Consider the following 12,105-nt stretch of genomic DNA (forward strand, 5'->3'; position numbering starts at 1 on the left):
GAAAAGAGAGTACACTCAGGTAGCTTACGAACATCAAGATATTCATTTGAATGTTTTAAACTCTAGGATGTTTTATGCTGTCTGTTAATGCAAAAGGATTTTTTTTTTTGCTGGTATGGGAATAAAAAAAAATAATAACCGCCCAAGCAATGCATAATTACAAAGACAAATATTTCTGTATGAATTGTATGATGTATGCAAAAGCCTAACAGAAAATATTTTCCTCTCCAGCATTACCCATGACAAGCTACAGGTTCCCACCCCTCCCTCTGAGACCCATTAGAACAGATAATTAGAGCTCACTGGCTGTAGGAAGGGTCAAATTAAGTGCTGATGTAACTAGTGAGAGCCGCACTAACTCCTTCCCACTCGGGAGCTGATTCTCTGATAGTCTATTAGGATTCTGGTTGGACAAGTTTTAGAAATGCAGTCAACCTGGCTAAACATTTAGTCAAGATCAAAAATATCCACCTCCTCTTGTTCTTTCTTATTCGTTAGGAGACCATTTCTGATCATTCCACAGAAGAGCTGCCTTGGGGAAACATAAATACCATCTGGGTAGCTATGCACAAGCTCTTCATAGGTATTGGCTTTTCTAGACCAACAGTTGGAGAAGGCAGGCTTGGAAAAAAACTTGCAAGCATGATGACTTCAGCTGGGATCTCTAGCTCTCAGTTATAAAAAAAAAGCTCCATTCTGTAATTGTAGAAGTCTCTAAGACAGGAGGATCTCTGGTTAGCCAGACTAGGCAGATTTATGAGTTCTAGGTAGAAGACTCTGCATAAAAAAGTAAGGTAATGAGCAATGAAAGAATTCAGGTGCCATTGATCTGTGACAATGCACATCCACATGTATATACACAGGAACATACCTAAACTATACATACACTCACATTACAAATAAATATATGCTTGTGGTATGTTCACATGCACAAATACACACATATGATCATGTACATATACTAAACACACATTCACACACACATTCAGACACAAGTTGGAGAAGACATGAGCAAAACTTAGCTTTTACATACCATATGTTTTCCATGTGAATTATTTCTTTAAAAACATGTGAGCCTCTTCAATTACGGTTTGTTTAAATTACTGCTTAGGCCTGGAATGGATATATACTTCATTCACTCATGGTCCCTGCCAGACCTGCTTGCTGGAAGTCTTCCACTAGGTGACTGACTGGATTTGAGGGTTGGGAAGCTAGCTTACATTACTATAATGTTTTCCTACAACCTTTTGATCAGTAGAAGCTAACAGTTGGAGAAAAGTGTACAGTTCAAACACATATTATTCACTTAATAACAAACTAGAATGAAACCTTTGAAATAACTGAATATGTAATAATAACCAAGTTATAAAGTTAGTTCAGCAATTTGGTTGGAAGCAATTTTGTAGAAATGGCATTTATCAAATTGTACAGAAACAAAAATTCCATAGTATTTGAAAAAAAGCTGAATAAATGTTACTTTAGCTGAATTATATGTATTAGAAATTATAAAACAGAGTGTAATGATTTGTATATGCTTGGGCCAGGAAGTGACATTATTAGGAGGTGTGGCCTTCTTGGAGCAGTTGTGTCACTGTGGGCATGGGTTTAATACCCTAGTCCTGGCTGCCTGGAAGTTAGTATTCTGCTAGTAGCCTTCAGGTAAAGATGTAAAGCTCAGCATATCCTACACCATGCCTGCCTGGATGCTGCCATGTTCCTGCCTTGATGATAATGGACTGAACATCTGAACCTATAAGCCAGCCCCAATTAAATGTTGTCCTTATAAGAGTTGCCTTGGTCATGGTGTCAGTTCACAGCATAAAATTCCAAGACACAGAGAAAATTATTTATTTATCCTTTGGTATCCAGAATAGTTTTTGAATGGCTTCCTTAAAAGTTGACCTTAGAGCATTTGCTGTTCTTCCAAGGACCTGGGTCTGATTTCCATCCTCCCACATTTAGCAGTTCACAACTCATGTAACTCTAAATTGAGGGGATGTGCTGCTCTCACTTAGGTGGGTGCTTACATATACCCAGAAACACATAAACACATTGAAAATAAATAAATCTTTTAAAAGTTTGCATTTGTGTGGCTGCTGATGTCATGGGGCGACAGAGGAGAATGAATGGAAATATGTAGCTTCTAGGGGTGGAGGTGGGGGCCCTCAAGGAAGTCCCAGAGATCTGGGATGCGAGAGGCTCCCAGGACTCAATGGGGGTAACCTTAGCCAAAATGTCCAACAGTGGGGAGAGGGAACCTGAAGAGACCACTTCCAGTAGATAGACAGGGTCCCAGGTGGAGGGATAGGGCTACCAACCCACTGTCAAATTTCTGACCCAGAATTGTTCCTGTCTAAAAAATGCAGAGACAAAAGTGGAGCAAAGACTGAAGGAAAGGCTGTCCAGTGACTGGCCTAACTTGGGATCCATCTCATTGGGGATAGGGTGGGGGACCAAAGCCTGACACTGTTACTGATGCTATGATGTGCGTACAAACAGGAGCCTAGCATAGCTGTCCTCTGAAAGGACAGCTGACTAAGACAGATGCAGACACTTACAGCCAACCACGGTTTATATAGTGAATTTTAATAATTTCCACCTTCTATCCTCCTCTGTAACTTTTTCCAGTCTCCTTCTCAAACCCTACATCCCATTTTTATGTGTTCTTTTTCTGTGTGGTCCAATGATCTTAATTAGTATTTCTTGTCTAAATATGGATGGAAAGCTATTCAGGGGCTCAATAGCAACTTACCTGTGGTTACAGCATGTCAGAAAGTGATACCCATCGGCCAACAAGCATCAAATGTTGATTCTCCCTTTAGGATGGAGTGGGGCCTCACAGGATATTTCTTGGCTCAATCTTGTGCATGTCTTTCACAGACATCAATGACTGAAGTGGGCTCACAAGTGCATGCCCAGAAAATATTCCTTCTGCATATCTCCCCGTCCTTGGTTATTACATTCTTTTCTGACCTTCTTCTAAGATGCTCCCTAAGTTTTAGGGACTGTCTTATCGCTATCCCGAGGGACTTATTTTAGGTCCTTTGTTGAGTTATGGGGTTCTGCAATACCCACCCCCCTCTCTAATAAGTTTCTCTGATGAATCTTGGTGCAGTTCTAATCTACTGGTCTAAACAAAAATAGTTAAAGGGCAGTTTGATAACATTACTCAAAATTTTAATGTGCTTAATTTTTAGAGTTTCATACTAGAGCACTGTACCTACATCTGTGTTACTTATCTAAATATGGGTGGAAAGATATTCAATGGTGCAATAGCAACTTACCTGTGGCTACAGCATGCCAGAAAGTGATACCATGCCCAGCAAACATCAGATGCTGATACTCCCTCTGGGATGGGGTGGGGTCTCACAGGATATTTCTCTCAATCTTTTACAAGTCCTTCCTCTCCCTCCACCATGAATCATCCACCCTTCTTCCCTCTTAATTTCATGACATGTTCTATAGGTATATTATCTTCTCACTCATGTGTAAGCACATATACACGTGTATACAATTTACTGATACTGTTTAGCATTTCTTATATGTACATATGTCGAGGGCTTATCACAGAATTGGACAACTTGTGAAAATGACCTCCAGTAGCTCTTCTTCTAGGGGTCTGACCTTGCAGAATTTCTCCCATCCAAATTGACATGCAGGTCCCATTCAGGCAACCATGCAGTTGAAATTTCCTGGGTGCAGTTTCCTTGTCCTGTGTAGAGAACACTATCTAGAATCAAGAACCCTGGTCCTTTGGTTCTTAGAATCTTTCTGTTCCCTTTCTGTGATGTTCCCTGAGCCTCAACAGCAAAGATTGTCTTTGCAGAAGTATCACTAGGGGCTGGGCACCCAAGGTCAGTCACTTATCACGTAATTTGACCAGTTATGGATCTCTCTAAGAGACTTTATCTATTGCAAAATGAAGCTTCTGTGATGAGAAGTGGTGGCTACACTTACCTGTGGTTATGAGGATAAGTATTTAAAATACAATTAGCAATTATTTTACTTTAGGAAAAAGGGCATCACTAGGTTTTCCTCAAGGGTCTCTAATCACAGGTAGTTGAATATCCATGATATACAACAAACTCAAAAGAGAAATCAAGGAAAGATTCAACCTCATTTAAAAAGGGAGTGGGTGGGTGTATGACTCTGCAAAGAGAGTTCTCAAGGGAAGAAATTAAAATGGCTAACATCTTTATAAGAGCTAAACATCAGTAGCAATTAGGAACATGGAAATTAAAGCTACTTTGAGGTTGCATCCTAAGCAGTCAGAAGGGCTCAAATCAAGAAAAGAGCCAACAGCAATACTGGTGAGGATGGAAAGAGAGAGAGCTGCACCCTTGCTAAGTGTTGCACTGTTTCAAATACAGCCAATTCGGGCATCAGTGTAGAGAAGCTAAAAGTGGATCTGCCATATGACCTAGCTACACCAGTCCTTGACACATGCTCAGTAGGATGTCCTCTTACAGAGACACTTGCTCGGCTATCTTCTTTGTTGCTCTGTTCACAGCAGAGAAGAAATGGAAACAAGCTAAATGTCCTTCAACTCAGAATAGAAATGGAAAATAAAAATGTGGTACCTTTACACACTGGGATGCTGGTCAGCCATAAAGGAAAGATAAATCACGAAGTTCTCAGGTAAATGGCTGAATTTGGAGATAATCCAGATCCAGAAAGATGAAAGTCCCATGTTAGACCTTATTTATGGAACTTGAATATAACCCGAATTAACCAAAGAAACCAGGAAGGTAAAAAGGGACCATAGAAGAAAGGAGCTCTATGTAGGGGGAAAGCAGGATAGAGGTTCTCTGAAGGGAGAAATAGCAAAAGCTAGGAGTGGGGCTTAAGGGTTAGTGGTGGAAGGAGGAAAGAAATACTGCAAAAGGATGGAAGAAAGAGAGATAAATAACACAAAGGTGCTTGAAAAACACATAGGGAAGTGTATTTATAAAATTTCACACATCTATACCTATATGCATATCTATATATCTATCTAATCTATATCTATAATCTATATCTAATCTATCTCTATGTCTATTTCTATATCTGTCTATCTATCTTTCTATCTCTATCTATAATCTATATCTAATCTATCTCTATGTCTATTTCTATATCTATCTATCTATCTATCTTTCTATCTCTATCTATAATCTCTATCTAATCTATCTCTGTCTATTTCTATATCTGTCCATCTATCTTTCTATCTATATCTATAATCTATATCTAATCTATCTTTATCTCTATGTCTATCTCTATATCTGTCTGTCTATCTATCTATCTATCTATCTATCTATCTATCTATCTATCTATCATCTATCTACTGGGAGCTTTACATCATATGGGCCATTTAAGAGCCATGGATTGTCTATCAAAATCCTTATTGTCAGGCACAGAAAGTCTCCCAGTGAGGAGAATGTAAGAGACTCCCAAAACAAGATGGGCTGCTGTCATTTCCCTTGCCTGCTTTCCAGAGCTTGAAGGAGCCCCTGTTTACTGAAGACGTTGCAAACTTCAGCCACAGGGCTCGGAGGAGTTGAGCTGAACCAACATGGAAACATCCTCTCTGAGGACTACTTCTCATAAAATTGGAAGGTGCTAACCAAGCTGCCAAGGGAGAGGTACAATCAGGAGTCCTGCCCAGCTCAGCAAGATGTGTAATGGCATAAAAGTGGCACTTTTCTCTAGGCAACCAACAGCTGTCTAATTGGAGTTCAGGCCTGATCAACCCTATGTAACATGATTCTAGCAAAACCATAGTAGTGAGTTCCCATAGGGACCTGTGACCTCCCCAGCAAGATTTATAAAGAAAATCTCTATGCAGTTATCCTATATTTGTTGGAAAACTTCAATAGCTTTTAATATTTCACAAGATCCAAGCATAGAATTGTAATAGTCTAACAATAGCAAATAATTGGTCACAACATTTCTTCTTCCTTGGATTAGGCATACTAAACTTGGAATATCTTAAGTTACAAGGCAACAGGAAATAGCTCTCTTAGTAAAATCACTGTAGCTTTGCATGTTCACATCACTTGATGAGTCTGGGAAGCTCAGGAAACCCCAAGTGCATGTGTATTGTTTAACATGGGCACAGCCATGTCAGGAAGCTGATGCTTCAAGTCCAAAGGAATGGCAACGCTTTTCCCCATATGGGTCAGACTTGGTATTGGTATAGCTGTCCTCTAGTCCATGTGAGTGTGTCGACAGCATGTGCAAGTAAGAGTGTTTAGAAACCACCCAGCAGTGAGTGTAGCTTCCAGCTTCCAGATGTTTACAGCCCGAGACTGCTCCCTTACAGAGACCTCCTACTGAAACCAGCTAAGCCCCCTACCACACGCTGTACATAATAAATGCTGACATTCCAGGCTGGTGCCTACAGCTCTACCTTGGCCATTGGGAAAATAACTGTTTACAAGCCTTTAGCTAAAAACAAAAGCAAGAGCAGCAAGTCCTGATATTGTTAGACTCTGAGGGGACACAAGAGAACAGGGCTCACCAGGCCCTTCGCTTTCTCAGATGGGCATTTCTATTGAAAGGGGGCATGAGAGGCATTTATTTTATCATATATTAAAATAAAGCTGTTGGCTTTTCCTTTGTATATGCCACCAGAATCTAACGACTCTGATGATGCCTCTAAAGCATTCTGATCAGACTTCAATGAAGATAACTTGGTGCGGATGGATCTGTTTTCATTTGAACTGGAGCCAAGAAAATCTCCACGTGAACACTGAATTTCAAAGGATGCTAAATGTGTTGCTGTGTTCTTCTGGATTACCTGTAATTGAAGAAAAGGCTCCACACTCCAAAATGACAAGTATCACGGCTGAGGTTGTCTCCTGGTTGTAATGACAGGTTCAATTTAAAATAGCACCCTCTCCACACTCATCGTGTTGAGATGAGACATTCCGAGTTGCTTTAGGACTTAGGCATTGGGCTCAGTTACAGAGGGAAGGTAATTCAGTCTCCGCAGGGCCTAAGACTTTGATTTGGGCCTCCCTGTGTTCTCATCAGTGAAACTAATGAACTCCAGTGCCTGAATTCAATAAGGGCTGATTGTTACCAGATGGTCCATCATTTTATACTGTAATCAGGGTGCCTTCTCATTACTCACACTTGAGCATCAGAGAATCACGTAGATTCATGTCCTTATCTAGGTCCCACATGTATGCTAGTCATTTGCCTGTTCAACACAAATGGACCCTGTAGGTTCGTGTGATATCCAGCATTTCCAGTACGCGTTATGAAATACATGAGCTTTCCTGTGGTCCTGTTCAGTGACATTTTTTACCTAAACTTGCATTTCACAGTAACATGAATAAGTTTATTACTATTAGGATGTATATTTGATGTGGTGTTTTAAAAACACAAAGAGTATTGGTGTATTTATTGCTTAGGAACATTTGACAGTTCCGACCAACAGCTACCTATAGAGGTGGTATTTTCTGTTAAGCACCATGCCAGATGCTAAAAGGGCAGCAAATATAGAAGTAGAAAAAGAAGCTTTTGAATCGGAAGTGTGGAAAACTATACCCAAGGTATCTATTATATCGATTTGCCTTGTTTATAGAGAGGTAGGTAGGACACACTTGAGCACTATCTATTCAGAGAGAGGTATTCAACCCCACCTACCCACGCACTGATTTTAGTTATTAGCACTTGAAGATAAAGAACTAAAACAGCCCCGATCCCTTAACTCATCCAGTCTGATTCGGGAGCTACAAAATAATCCTTCTAGGACCGTGTGCATCCCTGTGGAAAAGCATTCTTCATGGATTAGCATATGTATGATTTTCCAGTAGAACAGGACTTATCTCAGTAAAAGTAAATACACAGGATCATTACAGTCAAAACAAATACACTTTCATTTTCAGTTTTCATACTCAGTTAAGCATTAGCAAAGGAGCTGTTTTATAAACTAGTGGGGTATAGGGAGTGAAGGAAGCTCTGGGCAGCTGAAGTTCTGAGTGCATGTGCATTGTTGCCATGGGCTTAGCTGTGTTGAGGCCTCCGAACCACCGGAAGTTGGCAAAGCCATTACCCACGTGGGTCAGGCTTAACATAAGTGGTAAAACTTTCCTCCAAAGTCTGAGGATGATTGATCAGTGCGTGCAAAGACTAAGCAACAGCAGCTTTCTCCTGAGGCTTACAGCCTGAGACTGGTCACCCAGAGAGACCTTCTACCAAGATGAACTAACTGCTACCTCTGCATTGTACTCAACAATCATGCCAAGGTTCCAGGTTAAGGGAGAAGCCAAGCTCTACCTGATTCCAGCTTTGCTATATTTGTTCTGTGTGTCTGCCCTTTATGTTCTTACCTCATCAGGATTTCAGGGCCCAAACGGCATGGGATTCAACAGTAAATATGCATTAGTGTAGTAGAAACATAATGCAAAATTTTGTATACTAAACAGCGAATATTATAAAAGATCCATGATTTTTGTGGTCAATGAATGCAACATAAAAAAACTGCAACTCAGCACACTCTTAGGGACAAGTGAAAGTTTATCCAACTAGGCCAGGTAAAAACAGAAAAAAAAAGAATGAAAGAATACTGATAGATAACAGTTAAGGGAGTCTTTAAAAAAATTGTAAATAGCCTAATTTTATTTTCTTTTCCTTTCTTTCCTTTCCTTTCCTTTCCTTTCCTTTCCTTTCCTTTCCTTTCCTTTCCTTTCCTTTCCTTTCCTTTCCTTTCTTTTCTTTTTTTCCCAACAGGATCTGTCTACATAGCTCTGGCTGTCTTGGAACTCACTATGTAGACCTGGTTGGCCTCAACTCACAAACCCTTACCGGCGTCTTCATCCTGAGTATACTACCATACCTGGCTTAATATATTTTTAACATAGTTTTCCTTTTATTGAAAATTAGACTTTTTTCACAGAATATATTCCGATTATGGTTTCTCCTCCCTCCACAACTCGTAGTTCCTCTGTACCTGAGGATCTACCTCCTTTCTGTCTCTCATTCGATACCAAACAGGTATCTAAGAGATACTAGTAAAATAAAATACGATAAAAACAAAAACTAACACATTGGAATTAGACAAAACAAACAAGGAAGAAAAAGAACCCAAGAGAAGACACAGGAATCAGAGACTCACTTGTTCACACACTCAGGGATCCCATAAAAACACTGAACTAGGAACCACAGTTTCTGTGCAGAGAAACTGGAGCAGACCCGTCTAGGCTCTGTGTATGCTGTTCCAGTCTCTGTGAGTTTATGAGCTTTGTTCATGGTGGTTTAGAAGGCCTTTATTCCTTGGTGTACTCTTTTGCCTCTGGCTTTTATACCTTTTCTGCCTCCTCTTCCACAGGGTTCCCTGAGGCCTGAGGAGGAGGGATTTTACAGAGACAGTCCATTAGGGCTGAATATCTCCAGATCTCTCTCACTCTCTACATAATGTCTGGCTTGGGTCTCCATGTTTGTTCACCTCTGCTGCAAGAGGAAGCTTCTCTAAGCAAAGCACTAATCTACGAGTATAGTAGAATATCATTTTATTGTTCTGTTTTTTGTTTGTTTTGTTTTTGTTGTTGCTTTTTTTTAAAAAAATATTATTCTTTAATCTTTTTTTACAGTCCAGTCATTATCCACATCCTGGTCCACCCTCAACAATTCCTCATCCCATCTCCCCCCACCCCCATCGCCAAGAAGATGTTTCCACCCTACCCCCACCCCACTAGACCTCCCCTTCCCTGGGGCCTGAAGTCCTCAAGTCTCTTGAGGGTTTGGTGCTTCTTTTCTTACTGAGGCCAGACCAGGGAGTCCTCAGTTACGTGTTAGGAGGTGGTGGGGCTCATGCCAGCTAGTGTTATGCTGCCTGGTTGGTGGCTCGGTGTCTGAGAGATCTTGGGAGTCCAGGTTAGTCTTGCTATGTGGTTACCCTCCTTCTCAGCTTCTTCCAGCCTTTCCCTAATTCAACCACAGGGCTCACCAACTTCTCTCCATCGGTTGGGTGTAAGTATCTGCATCTGACTCTTTCAGCTGCTTGGGCCTCTTGGAGGGCAGCCATGCTAGGCTCTATGTATGTCTATAAGCACACCAGAGCATCAGTAATTGTGAACAGTAGTATCTGGATTTACTCTAGGTCCCTGAGCTATCTATCACCAAGAATGTCATGTATGGATATCATTTTGTGGAATGGGACTGAGTTCAAATCAGATATTGGTTGGTTATTCCTTTGACTACCATTGCCCCCATCATATTTTGTAGGTAGTACACCACTGTAGATTGATCAAAGATCTCATAGCTAAAGTTGATGTTTACATTTTTCTTTAGGTAGTATACAGAGTAACTACTTGTACCAAAGATGCTAGAACATAGGGGTTAAGGCTCTATGTAGGTACCAGCTTGGCTTCTTCAAGTTCAATGAGTTGTGTAGGTGTTGTCTTCCCCATTTGGGGACTTGCTGTCAGTTTGTGGAGAGCAACTTATAATTTTGGCAACAGACTAATATTTCCAATGAAACCTCTGACAATAATTTACTTAAGAAATTAAAATATTGACTCTAAACAATACAGCAAAGAGGCATCCAAAACTAGCTCAAATAATTTGCAAAGGAAGCACTGTCTATTTTACAAAGACCGATTACAAAGTCACATTAAACAAAGGATCACGGTGGTAGCATGGAAAAAGAAATAGCCAATTGTTCAAAGGAAACTACTCAAAGATCAGCTTTTATATATAGACAATAGTAAAATATTGGAGAAGGTATCAAAAATCAATGGGAAAGAATAGAGTACTTGTTAAGTCAAATTGTGCCAATTAGTTCACAGTACTGAGACAATACTGAGTCTGATTCTCCCACACTGTATCAAGATCGAACTTACACCGGTAGTAACATCATGTAATCCAAGCTGTGTGGGGGAGATGAGTCAGAGGCATTGCAAGTACCTGAGATGCATTGGCAAGAAAATGAGTTCGAGGCTAGCTTGGCCAACTTAGCAAGACTTGGTCTTAAAACAACAACAACAAAAAGTTATATATTAAAATATCAACTAAATACTTGCCTTGCATGCCTGAGGTCTTAGGTTTAATCCCTAGTAACAACAACAACAACAACAATAACAATAAAAACAACAACTAATATAATAGCAATATGAAAATCTGTCTGGTTTCTGGATCTAAATGTTAGTCTATGACAATGAGAAAATAGGAAAATACCCTTGTGGTTCAGCTTGTAAGAAATGGGAAATGATCGTGAAATAATTAAAAAAAAGGCATAATTTATAACACATAAGTGTTAGGTTTTGTTTGAGGGAAACCATTACCCAGTCTGAGATGTTTCTGCTACTTGAAGCAAGTAGGTGGACAGAGTTGTGAGAAACAGGAGATTCCTGGGGCCAAGACAAAGGATTTGGTTATTCAGTATACAGCAGGAAGTATGAACTTCTATCTGTGTTGGTAGCCTGCCCTACCACCATATGTCTCCCACAGTCCACTGGGACAGCGCAACTGGGCTTTGTTAGATGTTCTACAAACAGTGGATTTGCATTCTAGCCAAGAAAATCCCATGTTTAGAAAACCTCAACCTGCTATAGAAGGCTTCAAGTAAACCTGTCCAGTGTTTGTGACAGAGGGAGATACTATCTTTATTACACTGGATATCAAATATTCCCTTTGCCTCAGAGGAAGACTGTGTCTTTCTGGGCTATTCACTGTACAAACATCTGTGAAATGATGATCAAATCCAAGGCTGTTAGTGATTCTGCATACAAGAAATCAGAAATTGAGAGACCCACAGAGGATTGTCTGCTAACAGAACCAGCAAAGCAAATGTAAAGATTGCACTCTGAAGAATTTTGTGTTAGACTTTTCTATCACAGAACAAGAGCGGTGGTTTGTGAGAGATGGTCCAGCGGTAAAGAGCACTGGCTGCTCTTGCAGAGAACCAGGTTTAGGTGCCAACCCCCACAATGTCTCTCACAATCTTCTGTCCAAAGGAATCTGATACTGTTCTGGCCCCTGTGGGTATCAGATACACAAGTGGTATATAGTCATACATCAAAGCAAAACATCTATACATATAAAATAAAAGTTTTAAAGGAGGCAATTTAGAGCTAGTTAGATGCTCATAAGGTACCTACTGCCAATCCTTAAGACCCGAGT

Source organism: Rattus rattus, chromosome 13 (genome assembly GCF_011064425.1).
Source record: "Rattus rattus isolate New Zealand chromosome 13, Rrattus_CSIRO_v1, whole genome shotgun sequence".
In the NCBI taxonomy this organism is placed as follows: domain Eukaryota; kingdom Metazoa; phylum Chordata; class Mammalia; order Rodentia; family Muridae; genus Rattus; species Rattus rattus.